Genomic DNA, 25,801 nt, shown 5'->3' with positions numbered 1-25,801 from the left:
GCTGGTAGAGTATAGATGCCGAGCCCCTTCCCATACACTATGTAGCTGCAACAACTACTTACAAGCTCTGTCCTATAGCGCAGGGAGCAGAGGCAGATTCAGGGGGTGGGGAACCGTAGTCTCAGTAAACAGACCCCACCCAAATCTAACCCTCTCTGCCCATGTTACATCTGCTGCGCCTGTAGTGCACTATGGTGTTCCCCAGTTGCTTTTTTTTTTTTAACAAAGCTGTATTAGGCCCATAGTCCACTAATGTGTGTGGAATTCGATTGCGTTTGTGATTAGTCCAGTGGGCGTCTTTATTTGTTTCTGCGCAGCAGCAACATTTACTAACATTAGCAATTTGGTAGCCTAAAAAATTGCACTTGTTAAAGCATTAGCGTACAGACATGAATTAGGCCCTTTGTTTGAGAACATTAAAGTGATGTTATAGCTACAGTGACTGGACACAATGGTATAGTTAAGCAGCGATAAATAGTTATTACATTGCCATTAGTTATTATTAACTAATCACCCGTGACATCCAGCATCCAGGTATAAATTGGCACACCGAGGGTGGTAGGGGCACTATGAAACCGCACCTGAATTTTCACATGTACACATAGGGCGATTTTTCAGGCGATTTTAACTACATTCTCAAAGTCGCCTAGAAGGTTAGGCAGAATCGCCCCATGTGTACACAGCGGGTCACAGTGTTGCTAACACCCAGGCCAAATAGACAGTGCAGGCAAGAATATTTTAACTAGACGCCGCCTGCACTGTGTATTTGGCCGCGGCTGGGGAAGGCAGGATGTAGTTAGCCGTCTAATCTCCAACGGCTAACTACATCTTGATTACATACGGGGCTCAGACCAAATCACCGGGACTGAGGGGTAGATTTATTAAGCTCGGTGAAGTGATAAAGTGTCTGTTTTTTATCACCGGCCAATCAGCTTCTACCTGTCATTTTTCAAACCAAGCCTGTAACTTCACAGTTAGGAGCTGATTGGCCGGTGATAAAAACCAGACACTTTATCACTTCAGAAAAAAGAAGAAAAAAGATAACTCTCTTTTTAGGGGCACTAACTTATGCTGTTAAAATTGTTTACATTTGATTCATATGTATTAAAAGATAGTACACTGTACAGTAACAATATAGCCTGGAAAGCGAAAAAAAGGGTGGGAGGGGGAGAATGATACAGTTGGAGGGAGGGGAAACCACCACAACTGTATATTAGTGAGGAAAGTGTGCTGGTAGTTGCTGCCTGTATGAGGGCCAGTATAAATCTATATGCACGGGCGTTGTACCTATGCTGACGTGCACCTGTGTGCCAGTACCCTTATGTAATATGGGTATAATCACATGATGTGCATCAAAAAGAATGGGATAACTGAATTATGTGACATGAAATAAATACAATTAAAAATGAAACAATGATAAATAATAGTAAATGTATCAGCCTTTGTAATCAATGAACACCACTTGTGATCCTTTGCAGAATCCCTTGGGTCATTGGTCAACTCAGCTGAGAATTAGTGAATATGTGACCATAAATCAACAATCAAAACACTTGATAAAAAAAAGTGCTATTCAAATCAAATAGTGAATGGCGAAAATATTGTATACATGAGGTGTCAGCCACTTAAGGGAGACCCCAATATTAAATGTGGAAGCCTTCTTTCATTTACACATATACTGTGCACATCCTAAGTTTTCAGTCAGTGCAAGCCATAGTCTCTTTCTTTAAACTTTATCACTTCACCAAGCTTAATAAATCTGCCCCTGAGTCCCCTTTAAACTGTCCCTTACACTGAGTTACATTTTCCACACCTGAGGGAGCCTACACACGGGATGATTTTTGGCTATTTCTAAGCGATCTGCCTTCATTGCTTAGAAATGAAGCACAAAATGCTCTGTGTGTATACACCCCATATAGCCAAAGTAAAAGTAGTGGAGTGAACTGTTGCGCTATACCTTCGCTGAGGGATATACGGGAAAGTGCGGGTCACCTACCCACACCAGATAGTGGACAATATATAAAGAAGTAACCAATATATCCCCTTAGCGCTGGTTGTGAATGAAGTTCTTATTCTCTTATTGGTTGCTCAAAAGAAAAACAGAGAAGAAAACACAATAGTGTATTACAGTTTTCAATACTGATAAATTTAATCTACAGTGATTTTTCTGACTCGTACCCTTTTCTTATGTCTACTATTTTGTAGACAATAGCGTTTCACAGGGGAGCGGTCACGTCACCGGTACGTCAAATGTGTCACTTGCCCGTAGAAAAGAGAAGGTACTGGATAGTGCAATACAGTTTTTATTCTATGACATGGACATAAATAAAACAAAGAATAGCAAGGTGGACTCTCACCAAGTCGTGTGGTCCACACACAAAGATGTAGACAACAACGCAGATGTTAAGTATGGGGGATCCCGACAGCACCATGCGGAAGGGGCGGGTCACGGCTGAGTGAGCGAGCGTAGGCACCCATCCCCTCTCCCTCCCGCCCTCCCGCTGAGGCTAGTATGATCGCAGAAAAAACCCCCGTTTGAACCTGGTAAATCTTACCAGTGAGTGTTTGTCTGGAGCCGCTTGCACGGTTGAGACGCGGGCACGCCGTCATCCCGCGTGCGGGGAGTGTTTTGGGAGTGAAGCGACGAATCCTGGGTGAGAGAGCGGTGCACCCTGGGAGACTGAGCGGAGGAGGCAGAGACGCAGCGCGTGTATTGCCGGAGGCTTCCGGCTTTGGGCGTCTGACAGTAGAAAGCAGCACCCAAGTAGGAGCCCCACGGCGTGCTATCCTGCCGCGGACAGCCGGACCATAGCACAGAAGATTAACCAGGGTGCCGCTGCAGAGAGCTCCATCAAAGCCCTTGAGCTACAGTCATCTCAAGTCGTGGTGGCTTCCTAATCGCACTATCCAGCTGAGCAGCCTGTCGGCATATGGTGGCAACGTCCCCACGAATCCCACGCAAGTACCGTGTCTGTTATTTTCTGAGGGGGAAGAGGTGGTCTGCCTACAGTGGTCCCGGGCGCTTTATTATTGACTGAACTAGCGTGTGGTGGGCTTTGGGGCAAGTGTATCCCCGTATCTCTCAGCCGGAACTGCTGTAAGTTGCCGGTGACTTTTCTATCTACCCTCAGTGTGTCCCGCATATCTGAAGATTCTTTTGAGTTAAGCCGATATATAAGATACAATGGGGAAAACTGGCCAGAATACAGCCGCTGCACGCTTGGAAAAATATGCCCGCAAACCCATTCAGTCCGGGCCTCCCTCACAAACCTCTACTCCAGCATCTTCACCAGTTAAAGAGGATATTACTCCCCCAGCTACTGAAATAACCCTGCAGCAAGTGTTGGACGCTATCAACAACTGTGAGTCCCGCCTGTCTGTCCAATTGGGAAAAGTTCATTCGGATATCTCCCTTCTTAGACAAGACGCAGAGAAAATTAGGGAGCGAGTTACAGAGGTTGAGACACGTATATCTCAAATTGAAGACCAGGTTTCCCCCCTCAATAATCAGATTAAAAACCTCTCTTCTCAGGTGGGGGAGATGAGGTATAAGCTCACTGACATGGAGGGGAGACTGAGACGTAGTAACGTCCGTTTTCTGGGCTTTGCTGAGCGAGTCGAGGGTAATGAACCGGAAAATTTTTTGGAGCAGTGGCTTGTTAGCACATTTGGAAGAGAAGCCTTCACCGCCCAGTTTGCCATAGAGCGGGCCCATCGGATCCCTGGTCGCCCCCCAGTCCCCGGCGCACCACCTCGAATGTTGATTGCTAAATTTCTTCATTTTAGGGACAGAGACATCACTATCCGTTTGGCAAGGGCAAAACCCGAGCTAAGTTATAATGGGGGTAAAATTGTTACCTTTCGAGATTTCCCGATTGAAGTCCAGCGGGACAGGATGAAATTTAAAGACATTAAGTCCAGACTACGGGATCTAGGTCTACAATATTCCATGTTATACCCCAGTAGACTCCGGGTCGTGTCTGAGGGGGTTACCAATTTCTTCGCCACCCCAGCTGAGGCGGCTTACTGGCTCAATCATTTCGCTCCGGGGAAAAAAAAAGCTTAACAGGCTGATGTAGCTGGTGGCACTCTGCTTCTTATATGTTTTCTTCTATTTGCGGGGGTTTTTCTGCCAAAAAATTTATTAAATGTTTAATGATGCTTTCGCGGTTGGGAAAGGGGGGAGGGGGGATCCTACAATGTGACCTTCTTGATAACAGCCCCAAAAGAAGGGGTAGGGGTCCAGGGATGTGGGGGTAAAGTAGGCCTGGGGGAAGGCGTACAGGGAGGGGGGAGGGGGGGGGGTTGATGTTTTTTTTTTATGTAATGTTTGGTGTATTGTGTTTATTTATGTTTCGATAATTTTTTCTTGTACATTGCTTGATGGAGTATACGGGTCATTTGCTGAAATATCGGCATGGTGTAGGCTAGCGCTTACCATTGCTGTATGCCACAGTAAATGTAATGTTTGGTGTATTGTGTTTATTTATGTTTTGATAATTTTTTTTTGTACATTGCTTGATAGAGTATACCGGTCACCTGCTGAAATATCGGTATGGTGTAGGCTAGCGCTCACCATTGCTGAGAGCCACAGTAGATTACCTCCCTAATGGTTTTACGGTTTTTGAGTTGGAACGTGAGGGGCTTGAACGACAGAATCAAACGGGCAGTCGTCCTAAAATATTGTAAAGACCATCAAGCTGACATAATTTGTTTACAGGAAACTCATTTAATTAGTGAGAAACATTCCTCACTTAGGCGACCATGGGTTGGTTCTCTCTATCATGCCCCTCACTCCAATATGTCCCGTGGGGTTTCCATACTGATAAAGAAATCGGTGGCCTTCACTCCGGACGTATGTAAAATCGACCCGGGTGGTCGCTATATTTTTTTAGAAGGGCAATATGAACGATATAGGGTATGCATCCTGGCAATTTACATACCCCCTCCCTTCTCATACAATATTCTTAAGGAAGCCGTGGACTTTTCAGCTAACTTTCCTGACTCCCACGTAGTGTGTATGGGGGATTTTAATAAAGTCTTGGATTCCCGGGTTGATAGATTTAAGCCCAATGCTGTATGTATAAATGAAGGGAGTAAATTCAGGGACTTCATCAACGATATTGGTTGGTGGGACCCCTGGCGGGTCAAATATCCTAGTCGTAGACAATATTCCTGTTTCTCTGTGACCCATAGGGTTTTTTCCAGAATAGATTTGGTGCTGGTCTCGCAAGGTCTTCTCAATAGGGTTCAAATAGTGGAATATAAATCAAGGGGAATCTCTGACCACTCACCTGTCCTCCTGCAGCTAGACTTCAACACTGCAGAGGGTTACAGGTTTTGGAAATTGCAGCCCTTTTGGTTAAAACAAATAGGAGATCAGGAGGGGTTGGGGGGGGTATTTGAGGAATTTATGTCTCAGAATCGGGGTTCAGCTAGCGGGACAACGGTGTGGGAGGCGTTTAAAGCCTTCTCTAGAGGGATCCTAATTAAACATATTGCTTCTATTAAGCGAGAATACAGGGCCAGATTATTAGTTTTGGAGAATAGTGCCACCAGTCTGGAAGAGAAATACTGTAGTACAGGGTCAGAGTCGGATAAGGAAGCATGGGGCCAAGCCCAGAGTGACCTGAGAGAACATCTTGAAGAGGCGGCTAGCCGTAGATTAGCTATGGGAGACCATAGAAGGTATGGCCACACAGACCGAGCGGGAAAATGGTTGGCAATATTGTCCAAGCAAGAACAACCTTCCAGCTTTATCTCTGCCATCAGATCTGATACTGGGGAGAATGTTACAGATACTCCGAATATTGTTAATATTTTTCTGTCATACTTTAAGAACTTATATAAATGTCAGTCCTCTCAGGGCGGAGAAGCTTTAGTTAACTATCTTGTGTCTCTAAACCTTCCTCAGTTGTCGGACGAGGTCAGAGAGGGGCTGGAGGCCCCTATAGGACTAGAGGAGGTGGTGGTAGCCATTGAATCCCTCCCAAATAATAAGGCGCCAGGGCTCGACGGCCTACCAGGAGAATTCTATCGTAAATATATGGGATACGTAGCCCCAGCCCTTTGGACCCTGTTCGGTGACATGGTCAAGGAATGGAATTTCCCCCATTCCATGGCAGCAGCTTCTATTGTGATGATCCCTAAGGGGGGTAAAGACCCCCTTAGGGTTGATTCATACCGTCCCATCTCAATAATTACTGCTGACGCAAAAATCTACGCCAAGATCATAGCTAATAGGTTAGGGAAGGTCCTAGATTATATTATTCACCCAGACCAGACTGGATTCCGTCCGGGAAAATCTACAGCGGTTAATTTGAGAAGAGTCCACTCATATATCCAGCTAAATAACTATAGGGGAGGCTCTGCGGCGCTGGCATCATTTGATGCCAGCAAAGCATTTGATGTAATTGAATGGGACTATCTCTGGAAAGTCCTCAAGGCCTTTGGTTTCGGAGATGGTTTTATTAATTGGATCAAATTGTTATATCAGCACCCAGTGGCAAGGATCACAATTAACGGATATACCTCCCCTTCCTTCCCCTTATCAAGGGGCACAAGGCAGGGGTGCCCTCTTTCTCCACTGCTATTCGCAGTGGCGGTGGAACCCCTGGCTTGTGCTCTGAGATCTCAGTTAGGCCCTACAATACCCAGTGGTCGGAGTATGGTCTCCCTCTACGCAGATGACCTACTGGTCGGGTTGGATTACCCAGAAACCAATTTGCCAGTGATAATGGGGGTGATTAGTAAATTTGGGGAGTTTTCCGGGATAAAAATGAACTGGGAAAAGTCTAATTTGATGTATTTGGGGGTTTCACCATCTACTACTCCGCACGATTCAATGTTGAGAATCACTGACAAGTTTCGTTACTTGGGTATAACGGTCTCTAAATCTCCGCAAGATTTTTTGGGGAATAATGTACGCCCCGTTTTGAAAGATATTCGGGACAAATGTCGTAGATGGACCGGGCTACCTCTATCTCAAATTGGCAGAGTCAATTTAATTAAAATGTCCATTCTCCCGAAGCTACTATATATTATCCTTCAATCCCCTGTTTATATCAAGTTGGAATTTTTTCAGGATCTGGAAGGTACTCTTTCCTCTTTCCTCTGGAGAAATAAGCGACCTAGAGTCAGATTAAAAACCTTATATAGAGCAAGAAGTGAGGGGGGGTTAGCATTGCCGAACTTTAGGTTGTATTATTGGGCTGCGCAATTTACTCATATATGCTCTTGGATTCAAGAAAAAGGAGATTTACTGGAGGCACAACTTCTCGTGGGAGATCTAGAGTTGGGCCTTTCACCCCTTCAGCTTCTCCTATCTAGATGTAGGCGCAGAGATTTTCCCCCAATCATTACCCAGGCTTTAATAATTTGGGATCAAGTACAGAGATTCACTCACTTTGGGGATATAGACCCGGACACATCTATCCTTGCGATACCAGCACTAAATAATATTGCACTCCAACTGGGTAGGGCCTGGGGAAGGTATGGATTACAGACTGTAGGCCAGTTCATACAAGACGGAAGAATCCGTTCCTTTAGTGATTTACAAAGTATGTACGACCTTCCCGACCAGATGGCCTTTAGACATATCCAGTTATGCAGTGCCCTAGCTCAGCTGTTAAGAAGAGGGGGTATCATTAGGTCATCCCCGGGGAAAAACTTTATGATAGGTTTGGGACCCCGCCATCGACTGTCTAAAATATATAAATTTTTGCAATCTGGTGCACAAGGGGAGGAGTTAGAACGACTGAAGTCACGTTGGGCGGAGGACATTCCCCGGTTGGATTCTCTCTCTTGGACTGAGATACTGGCGGCTCCTAGTAGAGCGACCATCTCAATCCGTATCCAGCAGGTGCAGTTCAATATATTGCACCGTATATATATAACGCCGGTGAGTAGGAAAAGAATGGGTCTATCCGGTAATGACCTCTGTCCAAAATGCCTGCTAGAGCAGGGTACCCTATGGCATTTACTGTGGGAGTGTAGTGAATTAAAAAATTTTTGGGGTAATATTATTAATATACTGGTGGCGGTAGGGGTCCCACAACATATTCTGTCCTCCTCCGGTATGATACTGGGGGTATGGGAACACGGTCTACAGAGTGAGCCTGGGATACAACTGGTCAGGAATGTTTCAGCTATTGCTAAAGTTATAATTGCTAGACACTGGATGGATAAGGCAACTCCCTCTAGAGAGGAGTGGATACACTTGGTTAACACTATATGTTCACATGAAAGATTTACTTATGCAAGTAGGGGGGCCCACTCTAAGTTCTATAAAACGTGGGGATTATGGCGCAGCTCGAAATTCTATAAATTGGATTTTTGAAACAAAAAAACTTAAAAGAGATATAATTATGTTATTATTTAGGTTTTTTTTTATTTTTTCTCTTTTTTTTATTTTTTCTCTCTTTTTGGATTTGCGGCACAAAATAATATATATTATGCACTTTAATCAGAGCAATAAATCTAATCTAACACTCCTCCTTTGAGGATTTATAGCACTCACAATATTATGGATAATATGTATAGTTATTTATATAGTTAGTATATTAAAAAGGGGTTCACGATATATTGTTAAACTGAATATTTTGCACAAATTGCACTTAGCACTTTAAGAATAAGGCACCAGCAAGAGGGAATGCTTACCTGTTGTGCATGCATAGCAAATTATGCAAGTTGTATTCTGGGCTCATTGGATTTTGGTTAGTAATCTAGTCTCTGTAATGAATTAGCAACTGGTATCTACATATTGACAGTTACCCTTTTCTCGTAATAATGATGGTGTCGAACATTAATCAAGCTAAGTACCAAGATATGATGCAGTGTAAAGAATCTTAGTATTGTTATGTATTGTAGTGTACATGTTTGTCTTTTGTATTGTTTATAAACTTAAAATAAAGACTGAATTTAAAAAAAAAAGTATGGGGGATCCCAGGCCTCCCTGACAGTCTCCCAGGTTCCAGTGCCACCAAGCCTTTCAACTCCAGCCGCCAACGCGTTTCAAAACCAATCAGTTTCTTTATCAAGGCATATGGAGTTCATTACACAATACCTGTATTTATACCCCCTTCAAACATTCCTATTACCAGACATGGATTTCCTACCAGCTAGTCATATTATACACTTAATGAAAAGATGTACATAGTCCATTTCAGATGTTCTCCTGGACTGTGACTTCCGGGTTTCCGGCTAGACTAAAACCGGAAGTTGCGTTTGTGTTCCATCTCGCGTACTTCCGGATTTGTCATGCGTTCCATTTGCCGGGATCTTATGGCGGAAATGCCTATTCCTTTGGATTATTTGCGTTCCAAGTCGCGTTCCGCCATTTTCTTAATGGAATGTGAAAGTTCATTTCTCAGTTAAAGTGCAATTTGTAGAGAAACGATAAAAACAATATAAAAGGGGAGATATTGGTGTGCAATTCATAAAATATACGAAATATATACTTTTCTTTAAAATTTTGAAACATTAAAAAAAGATAAAACCCCAATTAACTAATATAATGTAATGAAATTCAGAATCCTATATAAAGTGCTAAATCTGGACAGAGGACTAGTTACATGAACCATTTGAGCTCGAAATCTTTGATATGCCTTGATAAAGAAACTGATTGGTTTCGAAACGCATTATGCAGAAGAGGGGCACCGCCATGGGCACCAGGTTTGCCCCCAGTTATGCCAACATTTTTATGGGTGAGTGGGAGACCGACCAAGTATGGTCCCACCACCCATATGGGGCAAGCCTGGTGTCCTGGCGGCGCTATATTGACGATATCCTCTTTATTTGGAGAGGCAACCAAGAGGACTTGGACCTTTTTTTCAATATCTGAATAACAATGACAAGGGCATTAAATTAACTTTTAACATCAGCAAAAAAAGTGTGAACTTTTTGGACATTGTCATTTATGTCGAAGACAACATGTTAAAAACAAAAAATTACATTAAGCCGACTGACTCGCAAGCTTACATCAATCGAAATAGCTGCCATTTAGATAGGTTGCTTGAGTCAATTCCGGCAGGTCAATTCAAACGCTTGCGAAGAAACTGCACAGAATACAATGTATTCCAAAGCCAAGCGAATGAAATGAAGGATCGGTTCATCAAAAGTGGTTTTGAAGTGGTTAAAGTAAACCAATCTCTAGTAGAAATTTAAGATCTTGAGAGAGAAACACTTTTTGAACTGAAAGATAATCAACATAAAAGAAATGACAACTTCAAATGGTCCTTCACTACCGACTTCTCATCACAACACAAAGAAGTAAAGAAAATAATCGGTAGACATTGGGACATATTAAAAAAGGACCCAATCATAGGCAAAGAAATTCCTGCCAATCCAAAGTGCATTTTCAGAAGAGCGCCTAACTTAAAAACAAAACTAGTGAAAAGCCTTCATCCCATTTCACCTAAAAAATCCACCATTAGCTCAGTGGGCTTCTACAGATGCGGAGCGTGCATTGGTTGTAAGAATGTGAAAAATACCTTTGGCTCCAAAATCACTGAGTTAATTATTAATGGAAAGAAACACATAATTAAAGAATTTATAACATGCCATTCTGTAAACGTGATTTATGCAATAGAATGCACATGTTCCAAATTTTATATAGGTCGGACTAGTAGAGCTTTTAAAGTAAGAATTGGTGAGCATGTTCGCAATATTAAAAAAGGTTTAGATGCACATGCACTTTCTTCTCATTTTAAACTAGTCCACAATTGCGATACAACCTGTATAAAAAACTTTTATATATTGAAAAAAGTGGAATTAAATAGGAGAGGAGGAGATATCAGCTCAGCATTGGCGAAAAATGAAATGTCAATGATTTTTAATTTCCATACATTGTTACCAGATGGCTTGAACAAAGATTTCGAGCTCAAATGGTTCATGTAACTAGTCCTCTGTCCAGATTTTGCACTTTATATAGGATTTTGAATTTCATTACATTGTATTAGTTAATTGGGGTTTTATCTTTTTTTAATGATTTAAAATTTTAAAGAAAAGTATATATTTCGTATATTTTATGAATTGCACACTAATACCTCCCCTTTTATATTGTTTTTATCGTTTCTCTACAAATTGCACTTTAACTGAGAAATTAACTTTCACATTCCATTAAGAAAATGGCGGAACGGGACTTGGAACGCAAATAATCCAAAGGAATAGGCATTTCCGCCATAAGATCCCGGCAAATGGAACGCATGACGAAACCGGAAGTACGCGAGATGGAACACAAACGCAACTTCCGGTTTTAGTCTAGCCGGAAACCCGGAAGTCAAGGCCGTTTGCCGCCGGTCCAGGAGAACATCTGAAATGGACTATGTACATCTTTTCATTAAGTGTATAATATGACTAGCTGGTAGGAAATCCATGTCTGGTTTGAAGGGGGTATAAATACAGGTATTGTGTAATGAACTCCATATGCCTTGATAAAAAAACTGGTTTTGAAACGCGTTGGCGGCTGGAGTTGAAAGGCTTGGTGGCACTGGAACCTGGGAGACTGTCAGGGACGCCTGGGATCCCCCATACTTAACATCTGCGTTGTTGTCTACATCTTTGTGTGTGGACCACACGACTTGGTGAGAGTCCACCTTGCTATTCTTTGTTTTATTTATGTCCATGTCATAGAATAAAAACTGTATTGCACTATCCAGTACCTTCTCTTTTCTATGGGCAAGTGACACATTTGACGTACCGGTGACGTGACCGCTCCCCTGTGAAACGCTATTGTCTACAAAATAGTAGACATAAGAAAAGGGTACGAGTCAGAAAAATCACTGTAGATTAAATTTATCAGTATTGAAAACTGTAATACACTATGGTGTTTTCTTCTCTGTTTTTCTTTTGAGCAACCAATAAGAGAATAAGAACTTCATTCACAACCAGCGCTATGGGGATATATTGGTAACACCCCATATAGCATTGTGCAGTCCTGCGTGTCACCATCGCAGGCTCAGATCTTTAGTGCATGCTGGCAAAATCTAGTTAGATCGCCTAGCAAGTGCATACAAAACTATTTGGCACAGATCGCTTAGCACTCACCGCAACATGTGTACAGGGTGATCTAGACACCAGGAAGTTCAAGGAAAATCGCTTACGCTAGATCGCTTAGCACAAAAGGTTAGCACACATCACAATGTGTGTATGCCCCTTCACATTCTGAAAATGTACCTACAGCAGGAGTAACCCTGTAGTGCAGTGGTTCCTAAACTGTGTGCCGTGGCACCCTGGGAAACCTTGGGGGACCTTCAGGGGTACCCTGGATTGGTGGTCCATAACCATTCATTTCAAAGGAATATAGGAAAATTGTGTCCAAAAATTATTGAATCCTGTCCTTACACTATGAGCTATAAACACAATTTACTTCATATAATATTTTTTTTTTCTGATTGTATCAATGATAAACTTTCACATGAGGGGTGCCGTGAAAAAAATTCTGATACTCAGGCGTGCTGCGAGCCCAAAAAGTTTGGGAAACACTGCTGTTGTGTGTTACACATCGGATAAGCACTATGCAAATATTGACCTTATGTAGACATTTCTAATTGTGTTACTTAGATTAAAGTCTAATTCAATTTGATCAAATGATGCTGTTTAAAAGCAAACACAAAGAAAAGTAAACACACTCATTAAAGCAAACTTTAAATGTGATAAATATACTGACGCTGATTATGATCACTCTTATGTGGATAATTAACACAAGAAAGAACGCTAATGATGTTACTTTGAAGTAATACAATACAGTATGTTACTCTTTTGGTATAAGCATTGAGCAATTGCCTGTAACCTTTTTGTTCTCCAATTAAAAGTTTACAAGTGGCAAATGTATTTCTGATTACTTGAGAAGAAAGGAAACTTTCTGAGTGATGTCTTTACTGAAGTGTGGCCCTTAGAGAGCTAAAGTGCTAATGTTCTTCAAGTGCTCCGATGTAATTTCCAGATAACAGAGTGCACTTATCACCAACTTAATCCTTTATATCTTCTTGGGGCATTTATACTCATTTTCTCATGGCTGAAAAAATTGACTAACATATCGCTGCATTCTGTAGCTACCAGGGGGGATTGGGAATCATATCCAGCCCGGGAGATACAATGAAGCAGCCCAGTGGAAGGGGGGGATGCTGGCAGAGATATTTTTGCAGCAGCCCTGGGGGGAGGGTGGGGGCTGCTGCAAAAATATGGTGGTGTACCAAGCACCAGCCAGGGGCTTACCGCTTGAGGAGATTACATGTACAGCCAGCAAGGGGTCCGGAACAACAGAGGCGTACAGTGCTCACGCTGCCCGCATTGATTATGTCATAGCCGGCCGCGGCCATCTTTACTTTGGGCACTAGTGTCAGACGGACGCCGTGGCCGCTAACCGCAGTGCCAGCGTGGCCCGCGGCCAAGCAAGGGGGAACAGCGGCGGCCCAGCCGGGGTGGGGCAGTGGCCAGGTCTGGACCAGCCCACCAGGAAATGGCCCGGTTTCAATCCGCCCCAGGTAGCTACTTCCAGATATTCAAAGGACATCTACTGTATGATAATAACGCTGTCAACAAAAATCCGCCGTAAATGGATTTCTACTGTTCATCAAACGCCCTTCTTTGTAGGAACAAGTCAAAGCAGTTTAAGCATGTTGAATGAATCATCTTATAATCAGTGCCCCAGGCAGGGGGGGGGCTCCTATGAGCTCACCCGCTCCATTGGGGGGGGGGTGCGGCCGCTGCTTCGCACGGAGGGGGGATGTGATCGCCGATGACGCTACCGCGTCGCTCCGGGGGGGGGGGTGTCGAGTTGGCGGCGGGAGATGCGGCACGGGAGGGGTGGGAGTTAGAGATGTGGCAAAGGCCGCAGCACTGGGTGGGCTCCAGGAGGGTCTGTGCGGGTGCTACCCCCGCTGCAGAGGGACGCAAACAATGACCAGCATGGGGGGGGATCAGCTCCAGGGGGGGGCTGCTCACTTACCTGCTCCCAGCTCCTTCCTGCTGCTCTTCTCAGCAGAAGCTTTGCCGCTGCTCACTACTGCCCTCCAGTGGCCGGCGCCCTAGGCAAATGCCTAAAGCTGCCTAGTGGTGGCGCTGGCCCTGCTTATATTGAATCCCAACGTCCTTTAGTCACAGCTTTCTCCAACATTGATATGTTTTAGAAAACATTAAGGGGCTGGTTCCTTTCATGGTGATGGGTGTGAGTTTTTCGACCATTTCCTTGAGAACTTATAGCCACCAAGATCACACATTTCTCATTGTAGACCATATCAGATAAAAGTCTGACTTTTATCCTGGCCAGAGATGGCCAATTTCAGGACGAGCTCTGATGTCACATGATGTCAGCTGCCAGCCCCGAGCAGGCATCAATGCGCATGCGTTCATGAGGCCGCAGTGCATAGACAGCTTCTTTTCCTACCGATCTCCCAGTGCCCCGTGTGGTTGACCCAGCTGTAGCCTACTAGAGAGAGACCAAATCTCATGAGATTATGACTTTTTTCTCTTGTGAGACATAACATATTGGTCTGCAGCCGCAGGTTGAGACGCTGCGCTTTGGGGAAATTGGCTATTGTTGTCAGCAAGAAATCCTCTGGATATAATGATGTGTTTGTTGTGCAGACAGCCCATGGAATTGGGCTACCGTGTGTCATGAGCCACATAACGGGCACTGCACTGACTATCTTTGCAGCAGCGCCAAGGTCTAGGCGCTCCTCACAGACCCCAGAGGTGCTAAATGGAATTGAAAGGAGAGAGCAGATCCATTTAAATTTAAAAATACAGGATTTTATAGATATATATATATTGCAAATTTTTTGGATCAATATAACATAAAAATAAGTATAAAATATATAAAGCTTCACACCCACAATCCACTTAATTTTAGAAGTTCAGTTGTTTAAAGAGCACTATGCTCAACCTTCTATTTAAAGGAATGTCCCGTTAGTACTGGGAAGAAGTTGGTGCTGGCTCCCCCAAGCCACCGCAGGGTCTACGAGACCATCATTACGCCACTGGGCTCTGAAGCTACTTTTTGTGAAGTGAAGTTTGAAGGAGGAAGAACTATGTCACCAGGTCTCTTCCTGCATGGGCTGACATTAGAGGATACTAGAGCATGCGCACTGACCCCTAGAGTACAGAGGTGTCAGCGTACTGAGCACTCTAGTCTTCAACAATGTGTATCCATTTTAAATAATCCCCAACAGTCTGCAGAACTACTTTCCTAGAAAAGGCCGGACAGGTGAGAAGGAGCCCAGGACAAGGAGGACTCTAATTTTGCTAGTGCTGAGCAGTGTGTGTGCTGTCCTTGCAAGGCCCTTTGGAGCTTGTTGGATGTTTCCATATTGCTGCTGGTTGTGAAGGGGGCCCCATAACAGTTCAAGCTTCAGGGCCCCAATAATGTCCCAAACCACTGATTGGACCTGCAGTTTTGAGTTGCAGGAGACAGGAGATTTCACCTTTTTTCTTATGCTTTTTTTGCTATTCTTGTCCTTACGCATGGGAAGTAGTGGAAGATTGTCCAGGAATTATTTCATGCGATTCAGCACCTTATTATAAAACACATTTTCTAAGGCTCATCCATGAAGAAAATGTCTAACTCCACAATTATAACAAGCTACAGCACGCAGCTGAGGTCTCGTTGGAATCTTACTCCACAGACACAATAAATATAAAGATGAGGCCATGAAAATGAATTCTGGATTTAAGCAACAGCAGCAAGGGCAATACCCGTAACATATGCCAACAGACTTTGCAGCTGACTACATTATATTTTAATGCAGTACAGATTCTAAACTTGGGGCTTTATACTGGTTGACTGGATGCATGCGCAGCAGCATTTGTACTCGTGTATACGCTGGGAGCAGGCAAACTCGGCGCTAAATCTGTTCGCCGAGTGCACACTCCCTGCCTTTTCGAGGGGCATGGGGTGCCGGCCAGTTCCATTAGCATATGTGAACGCCCTGCGTTTCATGGGCGTTCCCATGAAAACGCTGGGCATACACATCTAATGTGTTCGTGGCGCCCTTGTAGGGGGCATACAGCTGACACAACCAGATGTCAGCTGCCAGCCCAATTCCCTGGAAATCTACAAGCATATTAACCCTTACATGTGCGTGCGCTTTCAGCATCATTCGATTGTGGGCGGCCATCGAAAGATGGGGGAGGCTGCCATGGGGGAGGCTGCCACTAGCATGCGAATGGACATTTATGTAAAATATCCAAATGGGGGAGGAGGGCGTAAATGGGGGAGGCGGGCGTACCACCATTCGCAGGGCGGGTTATGGATGACTCGCAAGGGTGCAAATTCTCACCCGAGCAAGTCAACCAGAATAAGGCCCTTGGTTTCTAAATGACTATTCTTTATACTTACCTTACTTTACAAAATTCCCATTTAAGTTGCAAGTATCATAGATGTGCTCATTGGTTCCTATAATAACTATTTATAGCCTAACAGGGTGCAGGTCAAGTTAAGTGGGAGGAAAAGAAGCTGTCTATGCACTGCGGCCTCATGAATGCATGCACGTTGATGCCTGCTCGGGGCGGGTGGCTGTCATCACGTGACATCAGTGCTCGTCCTGAAATCGGCCATCTCTGGCCAGGATAAAAGTCAGACTTTTATCTGCGAACGGGAAACAAAAATCATTCGATGGTCAGCGAACCGTGCGGCCGCATTCAAATCTGCCCGTCCCCATTTGCAGCGAGCGAAAAGGTCTGAATCATGCCCTTCGTTCCACTAGCCCATGTCCCACCACTCATATAAGGGGTGATTCATTTATGAAAATGACTTTAGTACAGTAACATTGCAGATTTTCCTGCACACCTACTGTATATGGTCTACAATGAGAAATCTGTGATCTTGGTGGCTATAAGTTGCCAATGTTTTTTAAGTGTTTTTTTAAGGCATATTTGGAGATTAAATAAAATATTTCTCCAACTGTGAAATGTTCTTATATTGATCTTGCAGAGTGCAGAATATTTTCCTAAATCTTATATCCATCTGCAGATGAATTGTTGGACATAAGCAGCATATATTGTAGCCCATATTGCCCATGTAATCAAAATTTTTTCACATCCGTATGAATGCAGATTTTGATGCATTTTGCCATTACACCTTATTACACTGAAGCTGGGTACACACTGGGTGATATATCGGCCATTCGAGTGAACGGCTGGCATATTTTGAGCCGAGCGTTGAGTGTGTACCTCATCGTTCACAGACATATTCCATCAGCTGTGCAGCACACATGGACAGTATATCTACAAATACTTGTATATTGGTGCATCTGCCTGGTTCTGTGGACAGTCTGCCACCCGCCTGTACACTTGTTGTGGGTACAGAGGTCAAAGCCATCTGTGGATGACGAAACGCGTTAGACGGACACCCCTCTACTAAAAACCTGTGGATTACAATATCGATATACCAACCCTCGCTTGGACCAGCTCTCCAAACTTTAACAAAGTACTGGACTTTCAAAAATGGACACCACCACCTGCAAATTTCTTTGAGCCCTTCATTCCGTGAGATATGTGCCACCTTTCCTCAAGAGGGGGGTTTATAACATCAGGCTACAACCAGGTATATGGACACCCGCTAATCCAGCATTCCATAAGAGAGCAACTTCTAGGAACAAGTGAGACTGTGTACCCATCCTTCCACATTCAGGTTATACGTAGAGGTGATACTGTCACACCGACTGTTTACATTTATATTTAATTTTATTCATTTTTTTCTTATTTCCATTTTTTATTTTTATTTTCATATTGTGATTTTACTGTCATGTTTTGTAATGATGTGATATATTAAATAATAATATTAATGTAATACCCAATTGGTCATTATCAATTTTAATCAGTTAGCGCTCCACCATACACCCCTTTTCCATATTCAGCTTTTTGCTATTTAGGGGACTTACCACCCCCAGGTGTTGAGCAGCTTGGCATTATCAACCCATCTCTTACAGCGCCTTGCATATTCTCTGCCATCTAGGTGGTAGGGAATATAAATTTGTCTCAGAGGTCAAAGCAGGGCTGACAAAATCAAATGCCTGTTGAGCTGTGACATCAGGAAGATGCAACAAGAGGACATCAGTAAGTAGATGTGATTTTCCTAGATTTCGCTAAAGCATTTGATACTGTCCCACACAAGAGATTGATTAATAAAATGGAGAACCTAGGATTGGGTGAAAATATCTGCAGATGGGTAGGGAATTGGCTATGTAATAGAGAACAAAGAGTGGTTGTGAATGGTGCCGTATCAGATATGATACCGGTACTAAGTGGAGTGCCCCAGGGCTCGGTTTTGGGGCCCATTTTGTTTAACATTTTTATTAACGATATTGGGATAGGGTTACTCAGCAATGTATCCATCTTTGCGGACGATACAAAACTTAGCAAAGTCATCAAATCACCAGAAGATGTCACCATGCTTCAAAATGATCTTGCAATTCTAGATGAGTGGGCAAAAAAATGGAAGATGAGGTTCAATGTAGATAAATGTAAGGTTATGCACCTTGGGAGACACAACCAGTGTGCAAGTTACAACCTTAGCGGAGAGGAACTGGGTAATTCCATACTTGAAAAGGATCTAGGAGTCCAAATAGACAGCAATCTAGGATGTAGTGCCCATTGTAATGTAGCTACAAAAAAGGCCAACAAAATTCTGGCATGTATTAAGAGGGGAATGGAAACTAGGGACTCAAGGGTAATTATGCCACTATATAAAGCATTGGTGCGACCTCACCTAGAGTACGGAGTACAGTTCTGGGCCCCACACTATAAAAAGGACATCATAGAATTAGAAAAAGTCCAAAGGCGAGCAACAAAGCTTATTAGGGGAATGGAGAATTTAAGCTACGGGGAGAGATTAAGCAATTTGGGACTATTTACATTAGAAAAGAGACGTTTAAGGGGGGACATGCTCAACATGTACAAGTATATCAAGGGCCAATATAAGGAACTGTCACACACCCTATTTTCTACTAGAAAGGAATCTAGGACGCGAGGGCATGAGTATAGATTAGAAGAAAAAAGATTTCATTCAGCTAGTAGAAAGAATTTCTTTACGGTCAGAACAGTCAAACTCTGGAACTCTCTTCCCAGAGAGGTGGTAACGGCTGGCTCATTAAATGCGTTCAAGGCAAAGTTGGACAAACATTTACTGGAGAAAAACATCCATGGGTACAAATAAGAAATATAATTTGTCTGTAAATAGCAGAACCTACCAAATCAGCAATGGATATCTATACCAGGTTGAACTAGATGGACGCAAGTCTTTTTTCAGCCTTACCTACTATGTAACTATGTAACTATGTATATATGCTCACCTGGATTGGCTGCATGAAGGCAAGTCCTCCAACGTGCTGGCCAAGTGTCCACCAAGCAAGTGTTATCCAGCTACACTAAGGTCAGGTTCATTGCAAATCTATGTGTGGAGGTATTTTTCTTGCAGGGGCTGAACCACTGATACAAAATAAGAGTTGATTATGATGACGAGCAGCGTACACCTGGTTGAGGCCTCCTCAGAGGCGTAACTATAGCACCGCAGCCCCCGCCCCCGCCGGGGGCTGGGGTGCTATAGTTAAACCCCCCTCAATCCCCCGCAGACTTACCTATCGCGCTGGTCCCGGCGGCTCCGTTCTTCTGCTGAGGACCACCACAAAATGGCCGCCCCCATATAGCACACAGTTCTCTGAAACTGTGTGCTGTATGGGGGCGGCCATTTTCCGGTGGTCCTCAGCAGAAGAACGGAGCCGCCAGGACCAGCGCGATAGGTAAGGCTGTGGGGGATTGAGGGGGGGTTTGCATGGGCGGCGGGGTAGGGGTGCTTGGCGGGGCGGCGACGGGGGGGGGGGGGTGCCCCCCCACTTAACGGCGGGGGGGCGCCCAAAACGTAGCTACGCCACTGGGCCTCCTTCATCCCTCTCACTCATACTATTACTTTTAGAGGTACTGCTGCAATCCAGAACCAGCAGATTTTCATCTCACTCTTTAAGTATTTTATTGTATTGCATGGTAAATGCAACTTAGTATTTATGAATTACTGCGCAGTATGAGAAGTCTTATGTATTGGATACTTTGTTGTTTAGGAATTTTTTAACTCAAATTTTAGAGGTTATGGTATAAAGGGTCAACATTTTCTAGGGCGACAGTCAATAGTCCACACCAAATGGTTGACATGAACAAGGTCGACACAATCAAAAGGTTGACACTTGCGAAAGATTGACAAGGAAGCATGGACATGGTCAACACACAAATAGATTAACATGAGTTTTTCATATTTTTCAATTTGTAGATTTTAGCACATGGACCTTGCTTTTCTCCCTGATGGTCTAGGAGGAATTTGCTGCTCTTTGTAGGCTGCTGCATTCCCCTGACAACTTCATGTGGCCCTAACCACCTCCCATCGCTAGAGGACTCTCTACTCTAGAGCTTGGTTTCAGGCTAGAGATGACGAGTTGGGTCCCTTAGCAGATCCCTCAAAGTTTGTTTTGGAGGGAACTCTTTTGGAATTCTTCTTCTGTATTGATACAGGGCATGGTCAGTGACCAGTGGGGAACCAGCTGACACCAGTCAGGAGATGTGCCCACAGCATGTTGGCGCATACACAGCAGTAATCAATATTCATGTACCTGTGGTAGGACCCTAAATAGTAACGTGGTTGCAGGTGCCACTTCATGGGAGCCTGGTGGTGACAGCAACATACCCACCCACTGCGCAGTAGGAGGAGTCAGTAACAGGCAGTTTTTGATGGGGAGAGGGAATCCCCTATTGGCCCAGGTCCTGTGAGACCTGAACCCAGTCTTTGATCACTTGGTGTGGGCAGCAAGGTCCTATTCGGTCGCACACCCTTTCCATGTTTTGACCATTGCTATTTTGACCTTTGGATTGTGTCAACCTATTTGTCTATGTCGACCTTGTCACTGTCAGCCATATGGGCCTTTGGTGTCAATACATTAGTGAGCGATAGGACATGATGCTTGCAGCTGCCTATTATCATGAACATTACAATCTTGTAAAGTAGACGGTGCTACACTTGGAGACAATTAAGGAAACTTGAAAGAAACACATTTCCTTTAATGTTCCAGATGATGTATTATTAGAAGTCAACCAAATTACACTGTAAATCAAACCAGTAGCAACATCTATTATTAAAGCATCAAATCAAAGATATCCATGTTTATCCTATTGCATTTACATCAGACAAGAGCACCAAAGGCTTTGTTGGCGAGGAAGTGAATTACCCAGCTGTCTTCACAAAGGCTGAAGATTGTAGAATCACTTTTTCTGTGATGTTTCAAATAATAAATTAGTTTAACTGCAAAGGTTTTGCCAAACTATATCTATTCCAACAAGGACATAAAGGGTTTTAGTGGGAAGCTGCAATCTCTCCCTCCCAGTGACAGCTTTCACAGACACCTTCCATTTTTGACCAATCACCATGCTGTTAATGGGTCCAGTCACCGGGTAACACTGCCCTTTAACTCCGATCCTACCCGGGTGCAACCCTGTAAGCTTCCCAGGTCTGATTCTTAGGTAACTGAACCTGTTTTTTTTTTAAGGATCTGTATCCATTGACCAAAATCCTGGTCTAATGCATGTTCATGTGCAAGAACCTGGGTTTTTAAAGGCAGTGGAAAAGAGCAATAAGTTAGGTTGTGATTCCCTCCTACATTCCACAGGCAATCCCCTTACTGGATTGGTGGAGAAAAAAGTGAGCTTTGCACACAGAGCCGGCCTTAGGCATAGGCAAACTAGGCAATTGCCTAGGGCATTTGGAATGTCTAGGGGCATCAGCAGCTTCTGATATGCAGCATGCCTATATTCTGTGTGTGAGTGAGGCTGTATCTGCATATGAAATAGTGTATTCATGGAAATCACTGTAACATGTAGGTACAGCCACAGTCGAACACAGAATATAGGCAATATATCATTTTAATCTTTGGAAGCTCCTTGTGTGTGCTGGTCATGACAATGCAAATAAGATGAATTTTCAGCAAAAAAGGCACCCAACGTTAGTAGAACTGGCCAGGAGCTGCATGGCCTATTGAGGCAAGATGTATGAGGAAACATCTGTATCCAAGCAGAGGCAGAGGTCACAGTGTTAGCGGCTGTGCGAGTGCTGTCTGCGGGTGGGTTGGTTGTACTCCTCATATGTGTAAGGGGCATTATGTGTGTCATGTATAAATGCATTAAAAATGTGCGACATATGTGTAACAGGCATTATGTGTGTCATATGTATAAGGGCATTAATAATGTGCAACATATGTGTAAGGGGCATTATGTGTGTCATTATGTGTATGAAGGGCATTAATAAAGGTTGGCATAATGTGTAATGGGCATTATGGTTATTAGGACATTAATAATGTATGTCATGTGTAAGGGGCATTACTGTGTGGCATTATCAGGGATGCCAAGAGAAAGGGGTAGGGGGTACAAATTACCCAGGCCAAAGTCTGATGGAAGGGCCCAGTGGGGGCCCCGGGCCCCCTCCCCTTAAGTGACAGCAGCAGCAGCAGCTGCAGCTCTTCTCCTCTGCCCAGCACACACTGCTTTGTGCTGAGTTGTAGTGTGGCCATGGAGGTGCTTAAAATACAATATTTTCTCAGGATTTTTTTCTAAGGGTATAATGTGAATAATGTGAGGAGTAATGTATATAAGGTAAAGTGGTACTACTTTGTGATGTAACGTGAATAAGGGACACCATTGCATGATATAATGTGAATAAAGTTGCACTACTGTGTGGCATAATTTGAATTGGGGTCCTATTTTGTGGCCATGCCCCTTCCCAGCAAAAACACACCCCTGTTTGGGCTGCGTACCGAATGTGTGCGCTGTTTCTATTTAAAATATTGCGGGTAGGAGCACCAAAATGATGACTGCTATAATGAGGGTTGATGGTGCTGGGAAAGGGGAGCAGGGTCACAGGTGGAACTAGTGGCGGTGCTAGGGGGCACCAGCCAAAATCTAGGGCGTCATTTAGGCTAGGGCCGGCTCTGTTTGCACATATATTACGTTGATACGCCCAGGTCTAAAGGTTCCCATACGCTGTGTGACTTTTCCCCTCAGAGAAGTCGCATTCAATCCCCCTTCAGCCACCTGGGACCCTCCCAGGCAGCAGGATCGCACGCGATTCCCTTTTGCATGCAATGTATCGCATACGATCCCTGCTCCCTCCTGCTGGGTGGGGGTCTGTCACAGAGATCATAAGTGCAGCATGTATGATTTCCAGGTCCGATCCAATGTGCACGGGACCACGCATAGGATGTCAGACATATCCGATTTGTGCCCGATCTTGGCCCGATCCGTCAAAATCTGTGAAAACCAAGGTGGAAAAGTGTATACAAGGGGGGGGGGGGGTAGTGTGGATATGTAAGATTCCCATAAAAGGAAAAAAAAAGGTTCTACACGTTTACCTCTATCCACAATGGCTTCTACGCAGTCCATCCGAAACAGGAAATTAAACTTAGTTAGAAATAATGGTAACTGTAGGGGTGTGGTTTCAGTCCAGCCCTGAAAAATGGTCTTCTTACCCTCTGTACTAAGGGCCAAAAGTAAGTGTCGCCCATTCTGGGGTAAAGGGTACAAATGTTATTAATTTGGCTTCTGCATATCGTCTAATGAGGTGCCAAAAATAACAGATTATAGGTCTCACAAACAGAATCTAATTCTTAATTATTTAGCACCCTCTAGAACAGGGGTGGGCAACTATTTTGGCTGGGGGGCCGCTTAACACTTCACTAAATATTCGAGGGCCACACACAATACAAATCACGAAAAATGCTCCCAAACCAGGGATAAGTAGTGAATAAAGGATTTTTCAACAGGTTATATGGGCACCGGGGTTGGAGACAAGACAGGGAGAGTGCCAGACCGCAAGAATATATATATAAAAAAATTATATATATATATATATATATATATATATATATACACATACACACACACACACACACACACACACAGTATATGTGTGTATGTATATATATATATAAATAAAATTTTTATATATATTCTTGCGGCCTGGCACTCTCCCTGTCTTGTCTCCAACCCGGGTGCCCATATATAACCTGTTGAAAAATCCTTTATTCACTACGTGTGTGTGTGTGTATATATATATATATATATATATATATATATATATATATATACACATACATACATACATACACACGTGTAACACTGTGTGTGTGTGTGTGTGTGTGTGTGTGTGTGTATGTATATATATATATATATATATTATGCACATAAAATAATTGCTCCTTACTTTTAAGTAATATTATATTTTCCGGGGCGTGTGGTGCCTGAGGGGGGAAGCCAGGAGAGATGAGAACTAGTTGTGTATCTCCGTAGCTAGCTGCTTGCGCTCGCCAAAAGCAGAGAGCGGCCACCCTGCACAGCATTACTGGGCTGTGGGAGGGTACGCAGTGACGCAGCGGCCGCACCAACCAATGGAGGGGAGGCGGCTGCCGCGTCACCACGTCCCCTCCCATGCTCCCAGGAATGCCGTGCGCGACGATGTCGTGCATTCACAACGGCGGGTGAACAGGTCTGTTTATCCCTGCAAAGAAAAATCTGCTGGTTAAATGTCAAGCGGACGCTAATGCTAGTCGTGCCGCTTGTCATAGTAATAAAGGTCTGTGCAGTGGGCCAGACATAAGTGCCGCCTGCTGCCCACCACTGCTCTAGAAGATAATAGACAAGATTTCACTGGTTGTCCATAGCAACATTCCATGTGAAATAGAACTCACATCTTAGAAAATGTTGTTCTCCTGGACATGTGACATCTTATGTACACACTGTATGATGTGAGATAAGATCATAATATGTGCAGATCATCCCCAATCATCCACTATCAAGCCTACATGCAGGACTATCAGACGATGTCTCGTAAAATGCACAGGAGTGCGCATCTTATGACAGAGTATGTGTACACATTATACAATACTAGTTTAAAGTCCATCAAAATGACAGTTTAGTCCCTATGTGCTCCTACTTCCAATCTGTGTTCAAAGCTCCATCTCTAGCAAGTTTAAATCAGATCATTTTGCTTTCACTTTCTGTTGAGTAATTTGGACCGTCGAGTGACCTCTAGTGGTCAGTGGGGGTACTTCACCTCATAGAAACAGGTAGGTACCCAAACATGGTGCTATTTTTACCTTCTGATGTGATGCACGCTCATCATATCACAAGGTAAAAAAAGTATGTGCAGCACTTACTTTTTGAACTAGATCGCAATGCATCTAGTCAGGGCCGTCTTTCCCATTGGGCTTAATGGACAGTTTCCCAAGGTTTGTAGGGGCCCACCTCAATGGGGAAGACGGCACTGCCCTGGGGAACGGTGGTTGTTAACAGCGGCTGTTAACGGAGACTCAATGGTGGCGGCGGTGATCCAGGCAGCGGGGGCCTCGATGTACCAATCCGGGTGGCTTGTGTCAGGGATCCGGGCAACAGCTGTCAGCGGCGACTCAGCGGTGATCCAGGCAGCGGAGGGCTTGATTGTAGCAAACCGATGGCCTGTGTCGGGGATCCAGGCAGCAGCTGTCCAGGCAGCTGCGACTCAGACCTTGATGTAGCGCTATTTGCTGAACAGGAAGCGTTGCTGATTTTGAAAAGTCTGGCCGGACGCTCAGCCAATCAGTGTCCGGCCAGTCTTTTCAAAATCTGCATCGCTTCCCATTCAGCAAATAGCGATACAGCAAGGTCTGAGTCGCAGCTGACAGTGGCTGCCCGGATCCCCGTCACACGCCGATTGGATAGCTAAATCAAGCTCCCAGCCCCCTCGCTGCCTGGATCACCGCTGAATCCCTGCTGCCTCTGCCTGGACGGATGCCGCTTACAG

This window comes from Crinia signifera, chromosome 7 (assembly GCF_055691185.1).
Source record: "Crinia signifera chromosome 7, ASM5569118v1, whole genome shotgun sequence".
Classification (NCBI taxonomy): Eukaryota; Metazoa; Chordata; class Amphibia; order Anura; family Myobatrachidae; genus Crinia; species Crinia signifera.
Note: the sequence above shows the minus strand (reverse complement) of the source record.